The following is an 8,363-nucleotide window of genomic DNA, read 5'->3' as shown; positions in this document are numbered from 1 at the left end:
ATTGACACATGATAAACTTATGGGATACATAGTGATGTTGTCACACATGTATGTATAGTGATCAGATCAGGGTAGTTAGCATATCCACCATCTCAAACACTTATCATTTCTTTGTGTTGGAACTTTCAATACCCTCCATCTAGCTGTTTGAAACTGTATTATGTATAACTGTTAACTATAGTCATCCTATAGTGCTGCAAGAAAATATGGAAGACTTCACAAATTGGCATGTCATTCATGCTAATCTTCTCTGTATCATTCCAATTTTAGTGTTTGTGCTGCTGAAGTGAGCACATTTGCCAATTTAAAAATGATTATATGTTACTTTTCCAACAAAAACTGAATGGGTTGAATTTAAAATAGAAGGCCAGGAAACATTTGAAAAGGTTTTTGTTTTTGTTTGAGACAGTCTCTCTCTGTTGCCCAGGCTGGAGTGCAGTGGTGCAATCATGACTCACTGCCACCTCAATTTCCCAGGCTCAAGCAATTCTCCCACCTTAGCCTCCCCAGTAGCTAGTGCCCACCATAAAGCCCAGTTAATTTTTGTATTTTTTTAAGAGACATGTTTTTGTCATGTTGCTCAGGCTGGTCTCGAATTCTTAGGTTCAAGTGATCTGTTTGCCTCAGCCTCCCAAAGTACTGAGATTACAGGAATGAGCTACCGTGCCCGGCCTTGAATCATTTTATTTTTAAGACGAAGTTTTGCCTTGTATCATTTTTAAAAAGTCAACTTTAGCACAATATTTATGGTATTTCACAGATAATAGAACTTTTTTTTTTGAGGAGGAGTCTCTCTCACACCCAGGCTGAGTGCAGTGGTGAGGAGATCTCAGCTCACTGCAACCTCTGCCTCCCAGGTTCAAGCAATTCTCCTGCCTCAGCCTTCCAAGTAGCTGGGACTACAGGCATGCACCACCACAGATGGCTAATTTTTGTATTTTTGGTAGAAACTGGGTTTCACCATGTTACCCAGGTTGGTCTCAAATTCCTAAGCTCAAAGGGATCCACCTGCCTTGGCCCTATAGGTATGAGCCACCAGCCCAGCCAACAACTGGACTTTTTTTTTTGTTTAGCTCAAGAAAGACCTGTGGCTTAGACACTTAGACAAAAAGAAGTAACATCTACTGGCATTTAATCTTAAATGCTGTCTAGTGAAGCTGGAGGGTATTTCTTTTTCTTTCTGAGACAGTCTCACTCTGTTGTCCAGCCTGGAGTACAGTGGTCTGATCACAGCTCACTGTAGCCTCGACCTCCCAGGCTCAAGCGATCCTCCTACCTCAGCCTCTGGAGTAGCTGGGACTACAGGTGCATGCCATCGTGCCCGGTTAAGTTTTTGTATTTCTTGTAGAGATAGGATTTCCCTATATTGCCCAGGATGGTCTTACACTCCTGGGCTCAAGTGATTCACCCACCTGGGCCTCTCAAAGTGCTCAGATTGCAGGCCTGAGCCACTGAACCCAGCCAGGTATTTTTTTTCTCATTTTCATTTGCATCTACAAATTTATATAGGATGGGAGGGAAAAAATTGATGAGATTAGAAACTGGGATCTTTATTTTAAGATTCAAGTTGATTAGCACATGTCTGATGACAATGTGGCCAAAGAGAGCCTGGTAGGAACAAGATAGTTAAAATGATAATGGAGATGGAGTAGGAGTGAAATACCTAACAGGAAATTTACTATAAGGGAGGGATCTGAATGGATGACCCAGACCTTTCTGCAGAAACTGAATCATTGAAGGCAGATGTTACCTTGAGGTGCAACGTGTAGTTGAACTAGAAATTTCTCCCTACTTAGATACTATACAACGTCTTGAAAATGTCTGTATTTGATCAGTTCGAAGTGCTGTACTGAGAAAGCCACTTCTAAGAGTGACATTGGAGCAAGTACCTGAAAGAAATGCTGAGCCCCAGCTGTACTGGCAGAGACCTGTTTCAACTGCCCTAGAAACAGAGAGCAAGGCACCAGTGTTAAGGGTGGAGGGTCTCCAGGTTCTTGCATCTTGAACAAAGAATTGGGCAGAATGCATAAAACAAGGAAGAACTAAAGGATTTATTGAAAATGAAAGTATATTCCACAGTGTGGGAGCAGGCCAGAACATAGGAGCTCAAGGGCCCCATTACAGAATTTTGGGGAGTTGAAATACCTCTACTTGGGTTACACTCTATGTAAATGGAGAGGATGAAGTAAAGCCCTATGGAGAGGATATTTCCTGTCATAGCGGAAGTGTGAATTGGCCTTATGTTCCCTGCCTCCAGACCCTGTTTTCCTGCCTCATCTTCCCACTGAGAGATGCGATCCTCATAAATCTTTATGGGAGGCAGAGGGACCTGTGGTCTTTTCTCTGTAAGTGCTTTATGCTGACTTGGGGCATAGTTTCTATCTATTGGGGGTTATGGAATTCTCACCCTGCTCTGTTTAGTGGAGGCAGGGTGGCTTCTTGATGGCCAGGGGTGGTGTCTTCACGTGGAACTGGCTGAAACCTTTGTTGCATGATCATCTGGAGCTTGATGGTCTCTAGGAGAGAGAAACTGAATTTGGTTAAAAGATTTAATGCGTCAGGCATGGTGACTCACACCTATAATCCCAGCACTTTGGGAGGCTGAGGGGAGTGGATCATGAGGACAAGAGATTGGGACCATCCTGGTCAACATGGTGAAACCCTGACTCTACTAAAAAATACAAAAATTAGCTGGGCATGGTGGCGCATGCCTGTAGTCCCAGCTACACAGGAGGCTGAGGCAGGAGAATTGCTTGAACCTGGAAGGTGGAAGTTGCAGTGAGCTGAGATCGAGCCACTGCACTCCAGCCTGGCAACATAGTGAGACTCTGTCTCAATTAAAAAAAAAAAGATTTAATGAGAATCTGTTATATGTAAATTTTTGATGTTGCAAAAGAAGTAGCACTTGAACATAAATTTTCTCTCAGCAAGGTAACAAGGCAACTTGACTTTCTGCAGAAAGGGTACACTTGCCAGTAGTTTGCCATGAGAGTACAAAGAATAGGTAGACATATTTATCCCTTACAAACCGGCCCCTACTGCTGTGCCCTGCCTCCATTGGCTGGAACTGGGCCTCACAGTCTAAACTATGTTGATTGGCTAATAACTCAAAACTTTTCCTAAAAGGGTAAAGGCAAGAGAGAAAAAAGGAAAAGAGGAAGTCATTTGTGAAAGACTTAAAGAAGAGTAACATTTCCAAATAAGGAAGGAGAATGAACTATGGGCTGAGGTCTTCCTGGGCTTGTCCAGACACGTCAGGGCAGATATCTGGGCTACAGTATAAGAACTAGGAACACAGAATATACCTATTTCTTTATTATAACTAACAGCTACTTAGGATTATTAACAAAAGGCTTTAGAGTAAATCAACCTTTGAAGAAGCTATTATTCATCCTTAATAAGCTAAGAAGAAAGCTTTGAAGAGGAACTTCATTTACTTTTATTTTCTATGAACCTCTCTCAGGGGGTGGATACCTATGCTGTCAAGAATGTTTGTTATAGAGATTTGCAAAAGAAAAAACAAAACCTGATCTGTTCTAGAATTCATGTGTTTCCTTAAAGTCTTAGCACAAATGACTTCATTTTGATTTGGTTTAGTCTGTTGAGGCCTAGTGCATGAGCTTAGTCCAAAATGATGGCCTCCCAGAAGTTTGTTTACCAAAATTCCTCCTTTTTGGTCACGTTCTCACTTAGGTGAGAGTGTCACCAAAAGTTAAGGCCTCAGTGCCACTCTCAGTTACCATCATTTTGGGTTTCCAGTCACAGCACATCATTTATAGGTTATAGTGTCCTCATGGCTGCACATTTCCTTCAGCTCCAGTTATTCCAGTTGAGGAGAGACCATATGACATTCTAGAGATGGCTGCATGCAAGTGTTTAAAACCTTTGAGAGAATACAGTGCACCATGGAGACTATTTTTATAACTGTTGAGTATTGGGAGGGTAATAGCAAGAGTTTGGAGCAAGCTCCTTACCCAAGGTCCCCCATAAACCAAACCTCCTGAAATCAAATAGATCAAAGAATGAGCTACAGAAAGAGTTTACTCACTTAACTAGGCAGTCTCTGGATTTCTGTAATCTTCATTGAATATATTTCTCCATAGGCCATAAGTGCCAGCAGCTGCACAGATACTTCTTTGTTCAGCCAATTCTATCATAACTTTCACAAAAGAGTTTAATGTCTGTTGTGTAACTGTAGCCTTTACAGTAGAGTTTGCTATACAGCCTATCTGAGGGATACATTTTTTTTTTTGAGACAGAGTCTCACTCTATTGCCCAGAGTGGAGTGCAGTGGCACAATCTCGGCTCACCGCAAACTCTACCTCCCAGGTTCAAGTGATTCTCCTGCCTCAGTCTCCAAAGTAGCTGGGATTATAGGCTTCCATCATGACACCAGACTAATTTTTGTATTTTTAGTAGAGATGGGGTTTCACTATGTTGGCCAGGCTGGTCTTGAACTCCTGACCTCAGGTGATCCACCCACCTCAGACTCACAATATGCGGTGATTATAAGCATGACCCACTGTACCCAGCCTGAGGGATACATTTCTAATCATTGCTTCTTTTACTTTTACCCACAGAAAAAGTACCTAACAAATGATACCCTGTTTGAAGAGCAAAGGCCTTCTGGCAGTGTTTTCTTTAATCCACAATGTGGGTTAAGAGGAGTGAAAAAATGTTTTGTTTTTGACTGATTAGGAGGCAATGTATGTACAATTAAAGTTTCTTACCTACATTGGGCGTTCACCTTTTATCTATCAAAGTGTCCCCTTATACTGTATAAGGCTGTCTGCAAACTCCTTCGCAATAAAAGTATATCCCATTAAGGCACATAACAGACCCATTTTCAACATCTATTGTTCATAGAGTCATACAAAAAAATATTCAAAGATGAGAATTTCATGACAGTTGAAGTCTTGTCTGTGAATTTGGGAAAAGCTGTTCATATTATGAATGCCGTCTGCTTCTTGGGAGACATTTCCCTGGTAGCTTTACCTCAAGGGCTCCAATGAGCACACAGTTCCAAAAGTGTGGAGAGATCCAGGACCCTTCTCAGTTGTGTGAGACTGATCCCAAAGCCCTGGGTTCTGAAGTTTTCTTGTAGTGTGGATGACAAGGACAGTCTTTCTCTGATGTTTCCAGAAGATCCAAACCATAAAAAAGCTTGTTTTCACCTGGTGAAAATACACTGTTGCATAATAATCTACTGTTATAACATCCACTCTCTTGCATGGAAAGATTTTATACAACCAGAAAACATACATTGAAAATAACAATTGAATGAATCCCTTTATAAAATGTTTAAATGGCCCACCAGGTGGCCAGATTTAATTGTCTTCCCAAGAATATGGAACCAAGCATCGGTTATAAAATGTTTGTTGTTATTGTTGTAGTTGTTTGTTTTCAAATGGAGTTTTGCTCTTTTTGCCCAGGCTGGAGTGCAGTGGCACAATCTTGGCTCACTGCAACCTCCACTTCCCAGGTTCAAGCTATTCTCCTGCCTCAGCCTCTCCAATAGCTAGGATTATAGCCATGCATTACCACACCCAGTTAATTTTGTATTTTTAGTAGAGATGGGATTTCACCATGTTGGCCAGGCTGGTCTTGAACTCCTAACCTCCAGTAATCCACCCGTCTTGGCCCCCCAAAGTGCTGGGATTATAGGCATGAGCCACCGCACCTGGCCAGTTATAAAATGTTTTAAACAATTTTAGTATCAGCTGATTTAATATGAAAATCTGACAGTATTTTCTTGGTATTTAATTAATTTTTGTTCTACTCAGGTTAGTAGCTTTTTACAAGGAAATTTGGTTATTTCTGTGGTTTACAATAACAATGTAATAACCATAATTATATTTGATAGCATATACTATTTTAGAAATCTCATACAATTTTGGAACATATGTTCATATTATTCACAAAAACATAACTTAAGAAAACTGAACATTATTTTGGCAATCTCATTTACCTAAACATGTCAAATAATCCTGTTTACCTCTTTTCTGAATGTTTTCAGGGCCCTTTTATCCATCCAAAAATCCAGGGATTAGGAAAGACAATTTTGAAACTGAAGTTTGATTTTAGAATTCCAGATTAGCATAAGTTATTTATTTTGCCAAAATCATGACTCAGAAATTTTAAACTAGTAAAAACCTTTCATAACTTTTCCAAACACACACACTCAACACTTTATATGTAAAACTTTCTAGTAGTCTTTTTTTTTTTTGAGACAGAGTCTTGCTCTTGTTGCCCAGGCTGGAGTGCAATGGCATGATCTCGGCTCACTGCAACCTCTGCCTACCTGGTTTGAGCAATTCTCCTGCCTCAGCCTTCTGAGTAGCTGGGATTACAGGTGCCTACTACCATGCCTGGCAAATTTTTGTATTTTTAGTAGAGATGGGGTTTTGCCATGTTGGCCAGGCTGGTCTCAAACTCCTGACCTCATGGTCTGCCCACCTCAGCCTCCCAAAGTACTGGGATTACAGGTATGAGCCACTGTGCCTGGTCTCTAGTAGTCTCAATTGCATGTTACAATGGCGATTCTTAGCAATTTTAACTTTAATGTAAAACCTGGTAAGTTATGTTCTAATAAGGGTTGACTATTTCTAGGATAGTTAGGGCGTGGCTAATTCCACACATCCCCAGGCTTTACCTAGTATAGGGTCCAGCTCTAAAGGGTCCTGTGAGCCCCTCCCTGCTGATGTGGAGATGAGAAACTGTGAAAATAAAGACACAAGACACAGAGATAGAGAAAAGAGAGTTTGGACCCAGGGGTCCACTGCCAACCAAAATGTGGAGTCCAGCAGTGGCCATGAGTGCCTGGACACTCTGACTTTTATTGAGTACAAAGCAGGGGGAAGGGTAGACAGGGTGAGGTAATGGTGGTCAGTAGGGTCAGGTAAATCACGTGTCTTGGTGACAGGGGCTCAGGATTTTCAAGAAGCCAAGGCAAGGAGAAAACTTAAGGCATCAGCACTTTTTTCATACTTGTCAAGAAATAACAAGGTCACTTAGATTTATGTTACTATTACTAATTCTCATCTTTTGAGAAAGAGAGGAACCAGGTGCAGAAGCAGAACATGAAAGTAGACAGGGAACATGACCGCTGAAACACAGCATCACAGAGACAATCAAGCCCCCAGATGTCGGCGGGCCTCCCTGAAAGCTGCCAGGCCTACCACAAGAATTTGGAAGAGTGTTTTATCTTAATTTCCCCAGGGAAGGAGACATCTCGGCCATCTTCTCCTTCCCTAGCTGGCTAAACAGCAGGCACTTTCACAGCGCTGGTGCTACTGCACAACTGAGGTGTCCTCCTGCAGCCCTTATGTGGGCGTGACAGAGGACTTAGAGCATCTTGCCTTAGGGTTACCTCTTTTTCCAATGCCACTTCAGTCCCATACTTCTTGACTTGAGACTTATTAGTAAGATTAAGGATTATATGATTATATATATGTATATATTTATGATTACCTGTGAATAGCTATGTGATTATTTATGATTAGATATAGGAATAACTATGTAACTATATCTCTAATTCTTTTCTAATTCTATATTTATATGAGAGCAGACTGAGGTCTCAGACCCTTGCCTCGGCTCCTGTGGGGTTTCCCCTCCACACCTAGCTGGAAAGCAGGCAAGTTAAAGAATTTTCAAAAACCAAAGAAGCAGTTTATGACCTTAAAGCATTTAGCAAAGCTAATATTTGAACATAACTTAGACCATGTTTGCATTCTGAAAACATTGTATTTTACCAATAATCTTTAAAACCATCTTTATTTCCCAAAGATTGCTAAAGTCATGTGAACTAAAAGGCATTACACTTTCTACTTTTCTGACAAAATACTTGATTTAAGTTCTTATTATTATTGCTGTCATTTTGTTTGAGACAGAGTCTGGCTCTGTAGTTCAGGCTGGAGTGCTATGGCTCAATCTTGGCTCACTGCAACCTCCACCTCAGGGCTCAAGTGATTCTCTTGCCTCAGCTTCCCAAGTGGCTGGGATTACAGGTGCCTGTCACCACACCCAACTAATTTTTGTATTTTTAGTGGAGACAGGGTTTCACCATGCTGGCCAGGCTGGTCTTGAACTCCCAACCTCAGGCTATCTGCCCACCTCAGCCTCCCAAAGTTCTGGGATTATAGAGGTGAGCCACTTCATCTGGTCTAATCTCTTATTATTATTAAACCAATTAATTAAAAACTCTACATGGGAGATAAACAGTGACTTTTGCTTTATACTCTTTCTCTCAGTTTGCACAGAGAGAAAGAAACTGGAGACTGACTGGTAAGGAATTCTTGCCCTTTTGCCAGCATGCCAGGTTTCTGGGTTCCTGAGAGGCCCTAGCCACCCTGTTTGACTGTATG

At 41.3% G+C, this 8,363-nt stretch overlaps 1 pseudogene; it reads right to left on the bottom strand.

The window, feature by feature from the left end:
- Positions 1-200: 200 nt before the first annotated feature.
- On the bottom strand, positions 201-294 carry LOC135272638 (U6 spliceosomal RNA; annotated as a pseudogene).
- Between the last annotated feature and the right edge of the window lie 8,069 nt (positions 295-8,363).

The sequence above is a fragment of the Aotus nancymaae genome, unplaced genomic scaffold (assembly GCF_030222135.1).
Source record: "Aotus nancymaae isolate 86718 unplaced genomic scaffold, 86718_ANA_hifiasm-v0.15.2.pri h1tg000119l, whole genome shotgun sequence".
Taxonomy (NCBI): Eukaryota; Metazoa; Chordata; class Mammalia; order Primates; family Aotidae; genus Aotus; species Aotus nancymaae.
The sequence above is the reverse complement of the archived record's forward strand: the minus strand, read 5'-3'. Positions and strand labels throughout refer to the sequence as shown.